We start from the raw sequence: 20,297 nt of genomic DNA on the forward strand, positions 1-20,297 counted from the left end.
AACCAGTATCCAGAAGCTAATTTTCCAACTGCTTTCTCAGCTTCAGTGTCTGCTACACAAATCAAGAAGCTACTACCAGCTGACACCAGCTTAGGAAAGGCATTGCAATGGGTTGCCCAATCTCTTCCACCCTTTTCACCACAGCTTTCGAAATCATACTCATAATGGTGAGTATGGAGTCAGACCACTGACTGCCAGCTCTGAGGAGTTACACGGACACGTAACAACTCTTCTCCAAAGATCAGCCTGTACCACGCTCAACCTGAAAAAGACTTGAAGAACTTCTTTTTGCATGGAGGATTTGTAGGAACATCCACCCAGCGCTTGGAGGTACCTTCTTACTTGTGTTTCCTCCTTCTTCTTTTACTGGTGTTTTGACCTCTTTGATCTCTAACCAAATTGAAAGTCAATATTTTGTATGACTGCCTTTAATCTTGAACGCGGGATAAACTCTCTTAGACGAGCTTTCTTTTAATTTCTTTAATTAGTCATATTAGTCACCAGTAGTTCTCCAGGCTTCATGAAGGACATTCACAGCTCTTCTTTAGGTGTTTGCAACCTTTTTCTGCATTTTCTGTTCAGATTATTTGACACTGTTTCACTAATATTGAGGTCAGATCTCTGGGAAGGACAGTTTATGACTGATAGTGTTCAATTGTCCAGGTTTGCTTTTACTGCGTTGGCAACATTATCAGACTGAAAAATGAAGCCATTTCCAATGAGATGCTTCCCAGATGTTATTGCATGGTGGATCAAAATCTGACAGTAATTTTCTACATTCATAATTCCATCAATTTTGACAAGATTTGTTGGTGCAAAAATAAAATGTCAGTCATATATTTAGCCATACATTTGCCCTTCTGTTATGTGCAGACACAACATTGACTCATTCCTTGAATTAGTTACTTTCTTGGTGGTTGAAAGATTCATGGTTAATACGAAGTGGCTTAACAAAAAGAAAAAAACATTCCTCTGAAAATGGCCAGGTAAAAGGACTAGACTGAAAATTGCTCAAAACTTTGAAAGACCTTCAGAAACCCTGGAGAACTATTGCTTAACACCGCTTTAAAATTAACTGAAGTCTGGAACCTTGAAAGCTAAATGTGAATAAATGAGGGGTCACTCAAGATTTTAGCACAGCAAGCCTTTAATTAGTTTTTAAGGGTTATTGTCAAGTAAGATAATCCATCAGAAAGTTAGTTTCTATTGCAGTATGTTTCTGTGATTCACGGGGCTGGTTTTGGATTGTAGTCGAGCTACAGCAAGAGAGCGGTGCACACTAGATGCTGTGGGTGCGACAGAAGTTCCTCTTGAGAGCAAACAACGCAGAGGCCTGTTCCAGGGGATGATAATTGAATGAAATAGAGATTGGATTGGAAGCTTCTGTCAGTGCCAGACATATCGTCAGGTTGATGACTCGTACCCCCAGGGTCTGGCTGGTGATAAAGAAACGGCCTACTTGGATTGCTCTGTGGTTTGTTTTTGCTTTTAAACTGTCCTGCTCGGACCAAGTGGCTCATAAATACACGTAGAAAATCCTTTTTTTCTCAGCACGAGTACTTGAGCGCAATCTTGTCCATTCCTAGAAAATATGCAGATACTCACATTAACTGGGGCTTTCAGTTAAATACAAGCATACACGTACACATACACACACTCTAACCCACACACTGAGAAAAAAAACAAAGGAGGGAATGGGAACCCTTTCAGTTTTAATTAGTCGCTGCTGCTGTGTTTTGGAGGCGGTGCAGGGGTCAACAGTAATTGGGTTGTTTTTTTTTTTATATTTAGGCATTCAGAGCAGAACGGAGGGATATGGGTCACAGCGAAGTGATCCCAGAATCCCACTGCCTGCTTTCCACCCTCTCTTCCTGCCCCCCAAACGCCCCACCATCCGCTCTGGCACCATCACATTAACTGGAAAGACTTGTAGATCCTGGCAGGCCTGGCAACTGGAGAGAGGCCACTGCACCACCCTCTCAGCACTGCTCCAAGTCGGTTTTCACCAAGACCAAATGGAGGAATCTGGAGAGTTCAGCTGTGACATGAAAGAATAGCCTTCTGGGAACATGTCTGGGAAAATAGAAGGAGGCAAGGATTCAGAGTAAGGCAGAGGAATTGCAGAAGTGATGCCAGGATTTTCTTCACCAGCAGAACCAGGAGAGCCAAAGTGTGGAGTGCCAAGCCAAACGGAGGGAAGCCAGCTTAGAAATATAGAAAAGGAGATGATGGGAATGGTAAGAAGCTGAAAAGATTCAGTGAGAGCACTGCTGCGGAGGATAGACACCATCCAGATGGTCAGCTCAGTTGCTTACAATAAATTATTTATCAACTTCTTTCATTTAATGACGCCCAAAGCATAAAACTTGGTCTTTACTTAGTATGAGTATTCCTATGAATACTTGTTTTGTGACAATTGCATCACATTAATACAGAGAGTTAGCATAAATTAGACACAACTACATAATGAATGCACATGGCTCTCCAAGCACTGAAGTGCCTTTGAGGGGTATTATGATACAGCAGAACAATGGCAGTGGACTTTCTAAGCTGATTGCACTAGGCACGTTTGAGTGATTTGAAACGATGTTGAAAGAGATTTTCTCACAGATGTGTATTAAGATGAAATCACCTGTAAGGATTCTGATATTGCAGGCTGTTTGTGATAGATTGTAACTTTTAGCTTATATTGTAGGTTATTGCAATTTACCTTTTTATACATTAAGTTCTAGTGTTCAGGAAGGTTTATACATTTTTGCTGACAGAGTATTTTTTAAAACGAATATTTGTTTAAATTTCGTTTTCCCTGGCATCCAGCTAGAAGTCAGTGCGTTCCATTAAACATGATAGTTGTGCCAGCTCATAGCAAAGTGCAGAAAAAATAGACTATTTGTATGAGGTACTAATGGTTGAATGTAATTTCTTCCCAGTGAGATTCTAGCTAAGCATTAATAATGAGACAGGACAGGCCTGTCGAGTTTAGATTTCTCTATATTTTGAAGAGGTGTGAAAATGCCTCTACAAAAAAATATGCATTCCTACAAAAACGTGCACAAACACGTTGAATGAATTGCATAGTTTGGTTTTCAGCAAGTTGCATGTTCTTTATAAAAGTGCAAGTTAGTAGCCAAGTGTTACTTCTAAGGCACTCATCAGTATCATGAATGTTGTGGTAATTTGGGGCTTTTGATGATTTCTTTGAAGTGTTTTTTCCAGGGTGGAATAATTGTACGGCATACGTAATTGGTGACTATAAAAACTAAGGTTTTATTTCTTTTGGATTTTCTCTAATCCACATTACCTTAATGCCCAGATAACTGGAACATAACCATAACAATAAGCCATGACAGGTACCAATAGGTAGCTTGAATATTAGTCTATAGTTAGAATATTATCATTTCAATTGATAACTGAACCATTGTTTTAATAGAATCCAGGTGGAATTATTAAAGCGGCCTCTCTAAAGATGTTTTAATTAACACACATCAGTATTATTAATTCACCAGTTGCAATTAATAAAATTTGCTAAACAGTTTTGTTTATTTTATCTCAAATAAAGAACCCAGTGTTTTAAAACCATGGCATATCAACACTTAATCTGCTTCTGCAGGCAAAGCTGTATAAATACAGCGCTAATTTAAAAAAAAAACTCAGCTGTGCAGGTGGTCTCTTTATATTCAGTTTAATTACTTGATCGTGGGGCGATCGTGGCTCAAGAGTTGGGAGTTCGCCTTGTAATCGGAAGGTTGCCGGTTCAAGCCCCGGCTTGGACAGTCTCGGTCGTTGTGTCCTTGGGCAAGACACTTCACCCGTTGCCTACTGGCGGTGGTCAGAGGGCCCGGTGGCGCCAGTGTCCGGCAGCCTCGCCTCTGTCAGTGCGCCCCAGGGTGGCTGTGGCTACAATGTAGCTTGCCATCACCAGTGTGTGAATGACTGGATGTGTAAAGCGCTTTGGGGTCCTTAGGGACTGGTAAAGCGCTATATAAATACAGACCATTTACCATTTACTCCTTCTTAACCAAAGGTCTGGAGATGCTGCCTGCCACCAGCAGTTCCCTGTCTTGCCACCAGGCAACTGCTTGGGAACCAAGGTCGGTGGAGGGATACACTACGGATACTGGATGCCTGTGCTGGCATTTCTCCTGCGGTGTTGCTATCAGTGTGTGAAGAGTGGGAGAAGAGGGTTGCATTGACAATCCAACACAATGGGCAGCACATTGAAGTGGTCAGAAACTTGTAAATAACTCATGAAAGAATAAAGTTACGTTGAAACCAAGCACACCATTGTTTTTCTTGTGACATTACCAATAAGTTTGATGTGTCACATGGCCCTCTTCCTATTGAAAAAACAAAAGTTGTATCCAAGATGGCCGACCTCAAATGGCCACCATGGTCACCACCCATCTTGAGGAGTTTGCCCCCTCACATATACTAATGTGCCACAAACAGGACTTTAATATCACCAACCATTCCCATTTTATTACGGTGTATCCATATAAATGGCCCACACTGTAGCAGTGGCAATAGCAGGCGAGACCTGTTATCCCTCAAGGGAAACTAAATGCTGCTGGTCTAGACTTAACTCTGTGGGAATGATACTTAAATATAACTTCCACTGTTATCGTATTATTTCCACAATTTATTTTGATTATTGAAATTAGCTCATTTAGGTAGTAGACCAGCCAAGTCTCAGAGGATTTTCTTTAGTAATCACTCCAACACTGGTTGGAGTCATTATTCAAAAAAGGTCAAGCAAGATAATTCTGTAAAGTAAGGCAGTATGTTACATAATTACTCACAAGAGAAAGTCATTCATTACACTACTCTTTATACTACTTTAGTTTTTGTCTGTAACACTAAAATGCAATGTCACATAGTTATGAATTAGCAAGTAACACATCAACACAAATCCTGGCCCTAATGTGGACACACGTGCAACCTTTCTTTTAATGTTGTTTGAACAGTTTAAACACAAAAACAGCAACACACAGCAAAGATGAAAACCAGCCCAAAGAGACTTTAAAGCAATCACCACAGTGACTGTACTTTATAATCATGAACAGGTAGACACAGAAGCTGTAAAGTGTGATTGATCAACACTGACTTTGCTATCTTTTGAAGATCAGATTCTAGCTGCTGAGGTGAGGTCAGCATAGACCCAGCTTTATAACACCACTCTGAGCTCTTTGCTAGTTTTGTGTTTGTGTGTTGTTTGTGTAGATGTGTGCAAAGGGCTGAAGTTATGTTAGCAGTATAATGCAGTTGTTTCTGTCCTAGGCGCCAACTCATTACACCCAACACTGCCAACAACACATAAGAAAAACTAACCCAAAAAGCAGTTGTTTGTAACACTGCATAAAGGCGACAATATTAAATATTTCAAAAATATTTCCACCAGTTTTGTCGCATTCTGTTTTTTCGGTTAAATTTACTACTTTTACCTGTTAATTTTCTATTGAGCTCAGCTAAAAGTCACCTCTGTTCAGAAATTTGATTAGCTTAGTTCAGTTCAGTTAGAAATGTAATGAACAACAATCAGCACATGACCCATTTGGTTAAAAGCAAGAAAACAAGGCTTTCACAGAATAACAATTCCATCTTGCAGTGGTGCACCACACCACTTCTTTTCTTTAACTCATCTTGCAAAAATACCACCGCATTGTTCTCAGAGAGTGATATTATACCCCTTATGTCAAACTGAGTGATTTATGACCCCCTTAATTGATTTATGACCCCTAATTAAATTATCCCCTAATTAAATTAGCTCCGGAAGTCCGGAAGTAGGAAGTAATTAAATTATCCCCTAATTAAATTAGCCCCTAATTAAATTAGCTCCGAAAGTCCGGAAGTAGGAAGTAATTAAATAATAAAAATATGATATTCATAAAAATATGATATTCATAAAAATATGATATTCATAAAAATATGATATTCATAAAAATATAATTGATTATTTAGAAAGTTTCTTATATATCAAAATAGCATTCTTTTATTTCTTTAAGCAATTAAAAAATTTATTTATTTTTTTATGCTCAAAAAACGCCATCTGGTAGCGGGTCAGTGTGTGCGCGCGCCCGCGCGCGCCCGAGGCTGTGTGTCTGGGCGCGCGGGGGCGCGCCCGTGTCTCCGGACCGTGCTCTCTCGGGCTCTGTGCTCATGTGTTTAAAAATGTATTAAACCATATTAAAATTGTTTAGTTAAACTTGTGCTTTTGTAACGTTCAGTATGGCCACAAACACATGCTGCATGCCTTGGGCGAAAACTTTATTTCGATTTATATGCATTTGTAGATTTAGAATAAAACTCATACTCAGAAAAAACAACTCGCGATCCCCGCAGCCCCCTTAACCTAATCCTTAGATACATAAGCAGGGAAAACTCCTTAAAAAACCCTCCGCTATTTCTCCAAAACCCTACAATAACTTGTTAGGGTACCCCCTCTATTCCCAAAACCTTATATTCGATAACAGGGAAAATCCTGAAAAAATCCTTAGTCTTTTTTTCTCAAATTCAGCGCCCCGCGGCTCCCTTCATGCTCAGCCAAACAAACCCAAAACTCCTTTTAAAAATTTCTCCGCGATTTCTCCAAAACCCCTAGAATAACTTGTTAGCTACCCCTCTATTCCCAAAAAAAAAGCGCTATAATCCAAAAACATTGGGAAAGCTCCTTACTCTTTTTTCTTCAAAAACTTGCCTCTTGCTAGCTACCTCTAAAATTCTACGCAGAGTCTAAGTTCTACCTCGCTCTTAATCGCACCGATCCCGCAACAGCTTCCAGAGCACAATTTTTTCCTGCTTGTTCGCTCCCCGCTCTGCTCCCGAATGCGCTGCTTACCTCGTTTGAAAATTCCCCCCTTAGACCAACTCCGCCTCACTGCGCCCCGCTGCCAATCACATAACCCTTGCACCGCTCCCTTCGCACCCCGGTTAGCCAATCGGCTCCAGGTCTGATTTTACGATCTCCCGCTGATGTTAAGACTATCTTCGAACCCCCAGAACACATCTGCCTTCAGCCATATCAACAACTGGAACCGCTCAGACTGCTTGCGACTTCGCATAGGGAGCGGCCGATTTCAACAGCAACTTGCGTCTCTTTCCTTATCCGCATATCATTCGGTAAGTGTTAATCTTGCTCTCTAACTACATTTTTGCATTTTCCTTTTTACCATTCTGTCAATCCTTTCATTTAAATAAATAAATAAATATCACAATGGTTTGTAACAGGTACAATACACCATCCATCCATCCATTCGCCTCCACTTATCCTTTTCTCAGGCTCGCGCAGTGCGCTGGAGCCTATCCCACGTGCAATACACTTTAAAATATATATAAGCTCCACTTTTAACCCCCGTAAAAGTTTATACATTACATGTCTACATCACCTATCATGGCCTCATCGGGTATCTCATTTTTTCTCACTCTTGTTCATATAATGTTTATATTTTTACTGTTTGTAAATACTCGATGTTATTTCTTTTCAGACTCTGAGATAAACCTGCTCAACTCCTCTTTTTTTGAGTCTCTCGATCGAATTGGTAGGTTTGGTTCATTCTTGTTCCCCTTCTTAACAGCTAATTGTACAAGAAAAACAAAACATTTACCCTCTTTTTTCATTTTTATCAAACTTTCTAGATATCTCTCACTTGGACACCTTTATTGGTACGAGTTCCCCGAATTCTTCACCACCAGTGCTTGTGCGATCCACAGGAAAGAATATTCGTCTCTCCACACGGGACAGAGAGTATTTGCTCTCTACGCTAGATCGCCCTGCTTCATCTGGCCCCAGTTCCATTCCCGTCGGAGCTTGTTCTCTCCCGCAACCCTCTGGGAAAAACTTGCGCCTGTCCGCCGGGGACAGGCAAGATTTGCTATATCATCTTGTTATTGTTATGTTATGCTTCTTTGATATTTTGCTAGTTTGCGTGTTTTAAAACTCTTTTTGTTTTTCTTTATATTTTTAGACCCAGATGTGTTAACCTGATCCCTGCGAAACACCAGCTCTGCGTGGATTTTGACCGCGAGTGACCGGATGTTGTTTCCGGCCTGAGGTTGCCTGAAATGCCGTGAGGCTCGTTTGAAAGATTGCGCCCGAGACCAACTCCGCCTCCAAGGCATGCCTACCTTTAGCTGCCACCAGTGAGATATCAGAGCCGGGCTCCACATATCCAATCAGGAGCACGAGCAAGACAGCTTTTGCAGACTCTCCAGAAATATACAAGTCCTTACCAACTGCTCTGCAACCCAGTGTTTCTGGTCCCCTCACTAACATCGCTTTTTGAGATATTTTTTATGAACCACCAAAAAAGCAATTTTACCCCACAGTACAGAAGACTGGGTCTGAGGGCAGCAGCGGGGAGAAATGATTGAAGCGACGGACATTTCATGGCTGGTCTTGCATAATCGTGAGTTATTATGTCATATGGTGATAAGTACATAGTTTTGCAAGAGGCATACAAGCACTGTGGAAAAAGTAATCATAAAACTGTTTTTGTGAACACCCTACGTTATGCTTTAAAAAATGTGATACATGTAATGTGATCATCAAAGAACATGATTTTTTTTTAAAAAACTTTTATTCTTATGCTTTTAAAGTATGTCAGATTATCTTAAAACACTTATTTGTATGTTATAATGTTTTTCTTACACCATGTGTAATTTTTATAGACACCTTATTCATTGTATCAATGTGTAATTATGTATCTTTGATAAATAAATAAAATATTTAATCTTGTATTTGTGTACTTTCTGGTGATTCAATAAAAAATTAGTCACATATCGCTCTGATAAACACAGATGGCTGAAAGAAATGTTTGATGGAACAAAGGAAACAAGTGTCTTGCTGCTAAACTTTTAAGTCACCATGGTTTAAATGAGAAAGTCTGTATGTAAAACATGAAAAACTCCATATCAGTGATATCTACAAAGGTGTACTCATTTCTTTGTAATGGTACTTTACTGTTCCAATGAAACAAAAAGAAAATCTCATTTTTAAAGTACATTTTTCGGCCATCCTGACCTATTTTCAGGGGCAAGAATGTTGATGTTAGACTGTGTTTTAAATCAGGTTGTGATCTTAAACTAACTATCACAGCACTGATTTCAGTTGTAATCTCAATTAGAATCCCAATTTGGCTTTTCTCCAGTCAGTGTTATGGTGAAATTTAACTTGTTCTTTTGTGTAATTGCACATGGCCCAGCAAAGGACCCCTTAGTAAACTGTACAGCATAAGTTTTCAATTCACTTTTGTCAGAAAACTTCACAGTATGAGAAGTTACAGCACAGTTTCTCCAAACGTGTGGTTCTTTTTCAGCCAGCGTGCTTTTAGAGCATCTACATTAGCTCATGTAGTAAAAGTACAATCAGTAAGTGTACTTTAACATTTGAGATTCCGAGTCACTCTTGCTTAGATCATGTGAACTATATCATGAACCTTTTTTTGTATAATGCATTAAACGTGTTCAAATCAGTTTATTTTCAATTTATTTTAACTAATCTAGAGACAAGCAACTCCTTTTTAGCTTCTGTTATGTATTTACCTCTCACACCTTAATCTAGATGTTAGTGTTCTCAGAGTTAACATGTCTCATGTTGCCATGTTGTATTTCTAATACCCAGCCTCAGTGTTCGCCCTGTTGACCCTCAAATCCAAACACCAATGATCTAGATATTCACAACATTCATAAGGAGATTCTTAAGGTCTTAAGTTTTGTTGTTTTTATGTTTTACAAAAAAAAACTTCACATTTTTTATATTTTTAAACGAAAGTGACATGCAAGGATATTTTTCTTTAGTGATGTTGCTTCAGCAATCTCAAATACTAATTATTCTGGGAATTTTTATGGTCAAACTATGTGATTTTCCAAATGTGTGTGTGTGGAGTAAAATGACCTTGTTCTTATGATGTTGTCACCGTGAATCATTTAGGATTAACAACACAAATTGTATCGATAGCAGAAACAGTCTTATAACTTATAATTCTCACACGTTACCGCTAGTTTTACAAACGCAGTCTTCTTCAGCTCTGTTTATGTAGCTTTTATGAAACTGATTTTCCATAGTACAAGTAGAATTTAATTTTTCTTTGCTCTCCAGTATAAATGCAATAATTTGCAGGCTTTTTACTGAAACTCTCACAATGCAACACTCAATGCTCAGAGCTTCATATATCAACAGCTCTGAAAATATCTTCTTTTTTAAAGTAATGTAGGACAGGATCTCTCACTCTCTGTGTCTCAAAAAAAACCCAACTAAACTGGCAATCACCACTAAACAAATGAAAGTAGTTTATGGCTTTTTTATCAGCTGCATTTCTTTCATTTATGTATTGATCCCATTGTTTATTGGTAATGCTTTTAGGTCACTGTTTTAGCATGTCTGCCTCACACTCCATTTAAACAGTTTAACAGATAGTGGGGTCTGGTAAGGAAGTTGGGGGGAAGCAGACAACTCCACAGGAAGAGTCTTTTTGTCTTTTCTCCACTGTAAAAGATAGCAAGGCAGTGTGAAACTTTCTTTGCGGGAAAGACAAAACTGAGAGCCATGCTAGGCTCAGTGAGAGACTCTGCTCACCCTCTGCCCCAGCGATGGCAGTCCCTCACCAAGCTCGATTTCTGTTCTTTGTCTTGATTAAAGAATGTTAGCTACCGCTCATCGCTTGTCTGCAGGCTTTATTAAACGGAAAACTTCCACAACAACCTCTAAACAGTGGTTTATGGCTTTTTGTCACCTGCAACACCATGTAACACTTGGATGTTAGATTCTTTTACCAGTCAGTGTTGTTAGCCCCAACCCCCAGGCTCCAGGTGTCTGAGCTCTAACCCTGGCTGCCAAATGTCCCCCTGAGGCCTTTGTGCCTTTTACCACCAGACTAAGTTTGTAGTCCTATCTACTAATATTATTTTATTTTTTTATTATAGCACAAGGTTCAGTTAGGTTACTACTTTGACTTCCTCAATTTGAGCACATTTCTGACCCGATACTTTATCAAGCTTTTACTCGAGTGTTTTTGACACTAGCAGCTGTACTTCTACTTAAGTGAAAATTGCCTGCAATTTTGCCACCTCAGTTGCCACTTTTCTGGAGTTTGTACACTTTTTATATTGAAACGTTCAACGTTTTACGTGTTATCCTTGATCACAGTTCTAAACAAGTTAACTTTCTTCACTTCAAAGTAACCCAAAAAAAGAAACTATATGTCCAGTTCTCTTTACTCCAAACCTGGTTTAAGGCTATGCTGTTGTTGTGATATGGCCATACAAATAATATTAAGTTTAATTAATCTTTTAAAAAAATGGCTGCTTCATGGCTACCTGTTCAGAGAATTTGCAGACTTTTATGGAAACTGTCACAATGTAACACTCTCACTGTCAAAACAGGGTTGATCCATGTTTCTATGAACACTGATTAATATATCAACAGCTCTGAAAATCCTTTTTTTTTTAAAGTAAAGCAGAACAGGATCTCTGTATCTCTAAAAATCCCAACAAAACTGGCAATCACCTCTAAACAAATGGAAGTAGTTTATGGATCTTTATCACCTGCAACACCATGTAACACCTAGATGTTAGACTCTTTTACCATCACATTTGCAAGGGTTTATGTGTTATCCTTGATCACAGTTCTAAATAAGTTAACTTTGCTTGACATAAAAGTAGCCCAAAGAAGACAAATATATGTCCAGTTCTTTTTTACTCCAAACCTACTGATCGGAAAACATTATGTGATGCTGGAAGTTTTCATCCTATCCATCTGCAAAACAAGTTTACCTGTAAGCCAACACATTAGACGTAAGCAAATTTGTGAAATTCCTGAACAATGTGCTTTGTGGAGTAGCAGTAGTACTAGAACTAGTACTAGTAGTCCTAGTATTCTGCAGCAACCAGGCTTCAAGAGTGATCACTCTTCTGGCTTTCAAATGGTGAAAACATGTCACAGTCTTAACTGCAAATCAGAAATGTTGGTAAATTTAAAAAGGAATTTAAACGTCAGCTTTGACATAGACACAGACTTTATTAATGCCACACTCAGGAAATTCACATGTTACACATGATTTAGCTCACCTGCTAAATCCCCAGAGCAATAACCACATCAGCATCATTAGCCTGAGTGTTGATCCTCCAGGTGTGTGTGTGTGTGTGTGTGTGTGTGTGTGTGTGTGTGTGTGTGTGTGTGTGTGTGTGTGTGTGTGTGTGTGTGTGTGTGTGTGTGTGTGATCAGAGGTGAAGCTGCTTTCTGCAAAGTCTCATCAACAACCAGGAAGAGTCTAAAAGCACTAAATATGAAACAGACCATTTACCATACCCAACACTGAGCTCCTGCACAGTCAGATGGAGTGAAACATAATGTCCCAGTGGTGTTCTGTTGGATTTAGCAGGTGAGCGTTGTTGCCAGTCAAAACCTTTTTGGAAACTCTTTACAAGAATCAATGTAATTATTTGTTTTACTTGAATCAAATGTATTGGTTTATATACCTGAAATAAAACTTTTTTTTGGAAACCCGTTACATCAAATAAAACTTTCTTGGAAAAGCATTGAAAGAATCAATCGAGTTATTTGTTTTACCCCATTCAAATCTATTGGTTTCATTACATCAAATTAAATAATTTTGGAAACCCGTTACATCAAATAAAACTTTCTTGGAAAAACTTTACAAGAATCAATGTAATTATTTGTTTTACTTGAATCAAATGTAATGGTTTATATACCTGAAATAAAACTTTTTTGGAAACCCTGTACATGAAGTAAAAGGTTTTTGATCTTGTAAGTTCTGGCTTTAATATTTTCAGCTGATAAAGTGAACTTCATACAAACTCTGTGTTAGAAAAATCAAACTGTGTCTCATGCGGGTGTATTGTGACTGCTCCATCACAATGTATAATTTGACTTGTGAGGTACACACAACAAGGCCAACAAGAAAAAGTGAATTAGAGATTCATTACAAAATACAAAAAATAAAAATAAATAGTGCACAAATTTAAAACAAGCAAAACACCTATGCAAGAGTAACTACTAATGATTTACAAATACTTGTCATATACAACCAATACACTCAGAGAATTTTACCATATCAGTATAAAGCTCTCTGTAATTCCTGGACAGTTCGTGAAATAATTTAAAATTAAATCTGCACTTCAGTTAACTATTCTTTTTTAACAACAGGTTTATGTCTTAGATCTACGGATACAGCTAAAACACTCTGCTTGTATAATGCTATATTCTCTCCCAGCTTATCCTTTTCTCACAACAGGGTGATTCCCAAAGTACGAGTCAATAAAACAATCACTCTAAAAACCAGAACAGAAAGATAAAGTTGCAAAATAAAAGATTAAGGATTGTGTTTTTATAGCATGTAGTAAACTATCCCCTTTTTCTAACACAGAGTTTGTATGAAGTTCACTTTATCAGCTGAAAATATTAAAGCCAGAACTTACAAGATCAAAAACCTTTTACTTCATGTACAGGGTTTCCAAAAAAGTTTTATTTCAGGTATATAAACCATTACATTTGATTCAAGTAAAACAAATAATTACATTGATTCTTGTAAAGTTTTTCCAAGAAAGTTTTATTTGATGTAACGGGTTTCCAAAATTATTTAATTTGATGTAATGAAACCAATAGATTTGAATGGGGTAAAACAAATAACTCGATTGATTCTTTCAATGCTTTTCCAAGAAAGTTTTATTTGATGTAACGGGTTTCCAAAATTATTTAATTTGATGTAATGAAACCAATAGATTTGAATGGGGTAAAACAAATAACTCGATTGATTCTTGCAATGCTTTTCCAAGAAAGTTTTATTTGATGTAACGGGTTTCCAAAAAAAAGTTTTATTTCAGGTATATAAACCAATACATTTGATTCAAGTAAAACAAATAATTACATTGATTCTTGTAAAGAGTTTCCAAAAAGGTTTTGACTGGCAACAACGCTCACCTGCTAAATCCAACAGAACACCACTGGGACATTATGTTTCACTCCATCTGACTGTGCAGGAGCTCAGTGTTGGGTATGGTAAATGGTCTGTTTCATATTTAGTGCTTTTAGACTCTTCCTGGTTGTTGATGAGACTTTGCAGAAAGCAGCTTCACCTCTGATCACACACACACACACACACACACACACACACACACACACACACACACACACACACACACACACACACACACACACACACACACACACACACACACCTGGAGGATCAACACTCAGGCTAATGATGCTGATGTGGTTATTGCTCTGGGGATTTAGCAGGTGAGCTAAATCATGTGTAACATGTGAATTTCCTGAGTGTGGCATTAATAAAGTCTGTGTCTATGTCAAAGCTGACGTTTAAATTCCTTTTTAAATTTACCAACATTTCTGATTTGCAGTTAAGACTGTGACATGTTTTCACCATTTGAAAGCCAGAAGAGTGATCACTCTTGAAGCCTGGTTGCTGCAGAATACTAGGACTACTAGTACTAGTTCTAGTACTACTGCTACTCCACAAAGCACATTGTTCAGGAATTTCACAAATTTGCTTACGTCTAATGTGTTGGCTTACAGGTAAACTTGTTTTGCAGATGGATAGGATGAAAACTTCCAGCATCACATAATGTTTTCCGATCAGTAGGTTTGGAGTAAAAAAGAACTGGACATATATTTGTCTTCTTTGGGCTACTTTTATGTCAAGCAAAGTTAACTTATTTAGAACTGTGATCAAGGATAACACATAAACCCTTGCAAATGTGATGGTAAAAGAGTCTAACATCTAGGTGTTACATGGTGTTGCAGGTGATAAAGATCCATAAACTACTTCCATTTGTTTAGATGTGATTGCCAGTTTTGTTGGGATTTTTAGAGATACAGAGATCCTGTTCTGCTTTACTTTAAAAAAAAAAGGATTTTCAGAGCTGTTGATATATTAATCAGTGTTCATAGAAACATGGATCAACCCTGTTTTGACAGTGAGAGTGTTACATTGTGACAGTTTCCATAAAAGTCTGCAAATTCTCTGAACAGGTAGCCATGAAGCAGCCATTTTTTTAAAAGATTAATTAAACTTAATATTATTTGTATGGCCATATCACAACAACAGCATAGCCTTAAACCAGGTTTGGAGTAAAGAGAACTGGACATATAGTTTCTTTTTTTGGGTTACTTTGAAGTGAAGAAAGTTAACTTGTTTAGAACTGTGATCAAGGATAACACGTAAAACGTTGAACGTTTCAATATAAAAAGTGTACAAACTCCAGAAAAGTGGCAACTGAGGTGGCAAAATTGCAGGCAATTTTCACTTAAGTAGAAGTACAGCTGCTAGTGTCAAAAACACTCGAGTAAAAGCTTGATAAAGTATCGGGTCAGAAATGTGCTCAAATTGAGGAAGTCAAAGTAGTAACCTAACTGAACCTTGTGCTATAATAAAAAAATAAAATAATATTAGTAGATAGGACTACAAACTTAGTCTGGTGGTAAAAGGCACAAAGGCCTCAGGGGGACATTTGGCAGCCAGGGTTAGAGCTCAGACACCTGGAGCCTGGGGGTTGGGGCTAACAACACTGACTGGTAAAAGAATCTAACATCCAAGTGTTACATGGTGTTGCAGGTGACAAAAAGCCATAAACCACTGTTTAGAGGTTGTTGTGGAAGTTTTCCGTTTAATAAAGCCTGCAGACAAGCGATGAGCGGTAGCTAACATTCTTTAATCAAGACAAAGAACAGAAATCGAGCTTGGTGAGGGACTGCCATCGCTGGGGCAGAGGGTGAGCAGAGTCTCTCACTGAGCCTAGCATGGCTCTCAGTTTTGTCTTTCCCGCAAAGAAAGTTTCACACTGCCTTGCTATCTTTTACAGTGGAGAAAAGACAAAAAGACTCTTCCTGTGGAGTTGTCTGCTTCCCCCCAACTTCCTTACCAGACCCCACTATCTGTTAAACTGTTTAAATGGAGTGTGAGGCAGACATGCTAAAACAGTGACCTAAAAGCATTACCAATAAACAATGGGATCAATACATAAATGAAAGAAATGCAGCTGATAAAAAAGCCATAAACTACTTTCATTTGTTTAGTGGTGATTGCCAGTTTAGTTGGGTTTTTTTTGAGACACAGAGAGTGAGAGATCCTGTCCTACATTACTTTAAAAAAGAAGATATTTTCAGAGCTGTTGATATATGAAGCTCTGAGCATTGAGTGTTGCATTGTGAGAGTTTCAGTAAAAAGCCTGCAAATTATTGCATTTATACTGGAGAGCAAAGAAAAATTAAATTCTACTTGTACTATGGAAAATCAGTTTCATAAAAGCTACATAAACAGAGCTGAAGAAGACTGCGTTTGTAAAACTAGCGGTAACGTGTGAGAATTATAAGTTATAAGACTGTTTCTGCTATCGATACAATTTGTGTTGTTAATCCTAAATGATTCACGGTGACAACATCATAAGAACAAGGTCATTTTACTCCACACACACACATTTGGAAAATCACATAGTTTGACCATAAAAATTCCCAGAATAATTAGTATTTGAGATTGCTGAAGCAACATCACTAAAGAAAAATATCCTTGCATGTCACTTTCGTTTAAAAATATAAAAAATGTGAAGTTTTTTTTTGTAAAACATAAAAACAACAAAACTTAAGACCTTAAGAATCTCCTTATGAATGTTGTGAATATCTAGATCATTGGTGTTTGGATTTGAGGGTCAACAGGGCGAACACTGAGGCTGGGTATTAGAAATACAACATGGCAACATGAGACATGTTAACTCTGAGAACACTAACATCTAGATTAAGGTGTGAGAGGTAAATACATAACAGAAGCTAAAAAGGAGTTGCTTGTCTCTAGATTAGTTAAAATAAATTGAAAATAAACTGATTTGAACACGTTTAATGCATTATACAAAAAAAGGTTCATGATATAGTTCACATGATCTAAGCAAGAGTGACTCGGAATCTCAAATGTTAAAGTACACTTACTGATTGTACTTTTACTACATGAGCTAATGTAGATGCTCTAAAAGCACGCTGGCTGAAAAAGAACCACACGTTTGGAGAAACTGTGCTGTAACTTCTCATACTGTGAAGTTTTCTGACAAAAGTGAATTGAAAACTTATGCTGTACAGTTTACTAAGGGGTCCTTTGCTGGGCCATGTGCAATTACACAAAAGAACAAGTTAAATTTCACCATAACACTGACTGGAGAAAAGCCAAATTGGGATTCTAATTGAGATTACAACTGAAATCAGTGCTGTGATAGTTAGTTTAAGATCACAACCTGATTTAAAACACAGTCTAACATCAACATTCTTGCCCCTGAAAATAGGTCAGGATGGCCGAAAAATGTACTTTAAAAATGAGATTTTCTTTTTGTTTCATTGGAACAGTAAAGTACCATTACAAAGAAATGAGTACACCTTTGTAGATATCACTGATATGGAGTTTTTCATGTTTTACATACAGACTTTCTCATTTAAACCATGGTGACTTAAAAGTTTAGCAGCAAGACACTTGTTTCCTTTGTTCCATCAAACATTTCTTTCAGCCATCTGTGTTTATCAGAGCGATATGTGACTAATTTTTTATTGAATCACCAGAAAGTACACAAATACAAGATTAAATATTTTATTTATTTATCAAAGATACATAATTACACATTGATACAATGAATAAGGTGTCTATAAAAATTACACATGGTGTAAGAAAAACATTATAACATACAAATAAGTGTTTTAAGATAATCTGACATACTTTAAAAGCATAAGAATAAAAGTTTTTTAAAAAAAAATCATGTTCTTTGATGATCACATTACATGTATCACATTTTTTAAAGCATAACGTAGGGTGTTCACAAAAACAGTTTTATGATTACTTTTTCCACAGTGCTTGTATGCCTCTTGCAAAACTATGTACTTATCACCATATGACATAATAACTCACGATTATGCAAGACCAGCCATGAAATGTCCGTCGCTTCAATCATTTCTCCCCGCTGCTGCCCTCAGACCCAGTCTTCTGTACTGTGGGGTAAAATTGCTTTTTTGGTGGTTCATAAAAAATATCTCAAAAAGCGATGTTAGTGAGGGGACCAGAAACACTGGGTTGCAGAGCAGTTGGTAAGGACTTGTATATTTCTGGAGAGTCTGCAAAAGCTGTCTTGCTCGTGCTCCTGATTGGATATGTGGAGCCCGGCTCTGATATCTCACTGGTGGCAGCTAAAGGTAGGCATGCCTTGGAGGCGGAGTTGGTCTCGGGCGCAATCTTTCAAACGAGCCTCACGGCATTTCAGGCAACCTCAGGCCGGAAACAACATCCGGTCACTCGCGGTCAAAATCCACGCAGAGCTGGTGTTTCGCAGGGATCAGGTTAACACATCTGGGTCTAAAAATATAAAGAAAAACAAAAAGAGTTTTAAAACACGCAAACTAGCAAAATATCAAAGAAGCATAACATAACAATAACAAGATGATATAGCAAATCTTGCCTGTCCCCGGCGGACAGGCGCAAGTTTTTCCCAGAGGGTTGCGGGAGAGAACAAGCTCCGACGGGAATGGAACTGGGGCCAGATGAAGCAGGGCGATCTAGCGTAGAGAGCAAATACTCTCTGTCCCGTGTGGAGAGACGAATATTCTTTCCTGTGGATCGCACAAGCACTGGTGGTGAAGAATTCGGGGAACTCGTACCAATAAAGGTGTCCAAGTCAGAGATATCTAGAAAGTTTGATAAAAATGAAAAAAGAGGGTAAATGTTTTGTTTTTCTTGTACAATTAGCTGTTAAGAAGGGGAACAAGAATGAACCAAACCTACCAATTCGATCGAGAGACTCAAAAAAAGAGGAGTTGAGCAGGTTTATCTCAGAGTCTGAAAAGAAATAACATCGAGTATTTACAAACAGTAAAAATATAAACATTATATGAACAAGAGTGAGAAAAAATGAGATACCCGATGAGGCCATGATAGGTGATGTAGACATGTAATGTATAAACTTTTACGGGGGTTAAAAGTGGAGCTTATATATATTTTAAAGTGTATTGCACGTGGGATAGGCTCCAGCGCACTGCGCGAGCCTGAGAAAAGGATAAGTGGAGGCGAATGGATGGATGGATGGTGTATTGTACCTGTTACAAACCATTGTGATATTTATTTATTTATTTAAATGAAAGGATTGACAGAATGGTAAAAAGGAAAATGCAAAAATGTAGTTAGAGAGCAAGATTAACACTTACCGAATGATATGCGGATAAGGAAAGAGACGCAAGTTGCTGTTGAAATCGGCCGCTCCCTATGCGAAGTCGCAAGCAGTCTGAGCGGTTCCAGTTGTTGATATGGCTGAAGGCAGATGTGTTCTGGGGGTTCGAAGATAGTCTTAACATCAGCGGGAGATCGTAAAATCAGACCTGGAGCCGATTGGCTAACCGGGGTGCGAAGGGAGCGGTGCAAGGGTTATGTGATTGGCAGCGGGGCGCAGTGAGGCGGAGTTGGTCTAAGGGGGGAATTTTCAAACGAGGTAAGCAGCGCATTCGGGAGCAGAGCGGGGAGCGAACAAGCAGGAAAAAATTGTGCTCTGGAAGCTGTTGCGGGATCGGTGCGATTAAGAGCGAGGTAGAACTTAGACTCTGCGTAGAATTTTAGAGGTAGCTAGCAAGAGGCAAGTTTTTGAAGAAAAAAGAGTAAGGAGCTTTCCCAATGTTTTTGGATTATAGCGCTTTTTTTTTGGGAATAGAGGGGTAGCTAACAAGTTATTCTAGGGGTTTTGGAGAAATCGCGGAGAAATTTTTAAAAGGAGTTTTGGGTTTGTTTGGCTGAGCATGAAGGGAGCCGCGGGGCGCTGAATTTGAGAAAAAAAGACTAAGGATTTTTTCAGGATTTTCCCTGTTATCGAATATAAGGTTTTGGGAATAGAGGGGGTACCCTAACAAGTTATTGTAGGGTTTTGGAGAAATAGCGGAGGGTTTTTTAAGGAGTTTTCCCTGCTTATGTATCTAAGGATTAGGTTAAGGGGGCTGCGGGGATCGCGAGTTGTTTTTTCTGAGTATGAGTTTTATTCTAAATCTACAAATGCATATAAATCGAAATAAAGTTTTCCCCCAAGGCATGCAGCATGTGTTTGTGGCCATACTGAACGTTACAAAAGCACAAGTTTAACTAAACAATTTTAATATGGTTTAATACATTTTTAAACACATGAGCACAGAGCCCGAGAGAGCACGGTCCGGAGACACGGGCGCGCCCCCGCGCGCCCAGACACACAGCCTCGGGCGCGCGCGGGCGCGCGCACACACTGACCCGCCACCAGATGGCGTTTTTTGAGCATAAAAAAATAAATAA

The 20,297-nt window shown here is 38.5% G+C and overlaps 3 long non-coding RNA genes across 3 annotated transcripts; 2 read left to right on the plus strand and 1 right to left on the minus strand.

Moving 5' to 3' along the window:
• The first annotated feature begins 1,786 nt into the window (after window positions 1-1,786).
• On the plus strand, window positions 1,787-4,276 carry LOC145422009 (uncharacterized). Its single transcript, XR_013903377.1, has 2 exons — window positions 1,787-2,237; window positions 4,025-4,276. It is a non-coding gene; the product is annotated as an uncharacterized LOC145422009 (long non-coding RNA).
• Window positions 4,277-7,632: 3,356 nt separating this feature from the next.
• LOC145422008 (uncharacterized) lies at window positions 7,633-8,731 on the plus strand. The gene is made up of 2 exons (XR_013903376.1): window positions 7,633-7,858; window positions 7,962-8,731. It is a non-coding gene; the product is annotated as an uncharacterized LOC145422008 (long non-coding RNA).
• An 8,849-nt stretch (window positions 8,732-17,580) lies between these two features.
• Window positions 17,581-19,333, minus strand: LOC113027857 (uncharacterized). Its single transcript, XR_013903375.1, has 4 exons — window positions 19,196-19,333; window positions 18,777-18,830; window positions 18,454-18,679; window positions 17,581-18,350 (listed from the first exon to the last, which is right to left on the minus strand). It is a non-coding gene; the product is annotated as an uncharacterized LOC113027857 (long non-coding RNA).
• Window positions 19,334-20,297: the final 964 nt, after the last annotated feature.

The sequence above is a fragment of the Astatotilapia calliptera genome, chromosome 18, assembly GCF_964374335.1.
Source record: "Astatotilapia calliptera chromosome 18, fAstCal68.1, whole genome shotgun sequence".
Classification (NCBI taxonomy): domain Eukaryota; kingdom Metazoa; phylum Chordata; class Actinopteri; order Cichliformes; family Cichlidae; genus Astatotilapia; species Astatotilapia calliptera.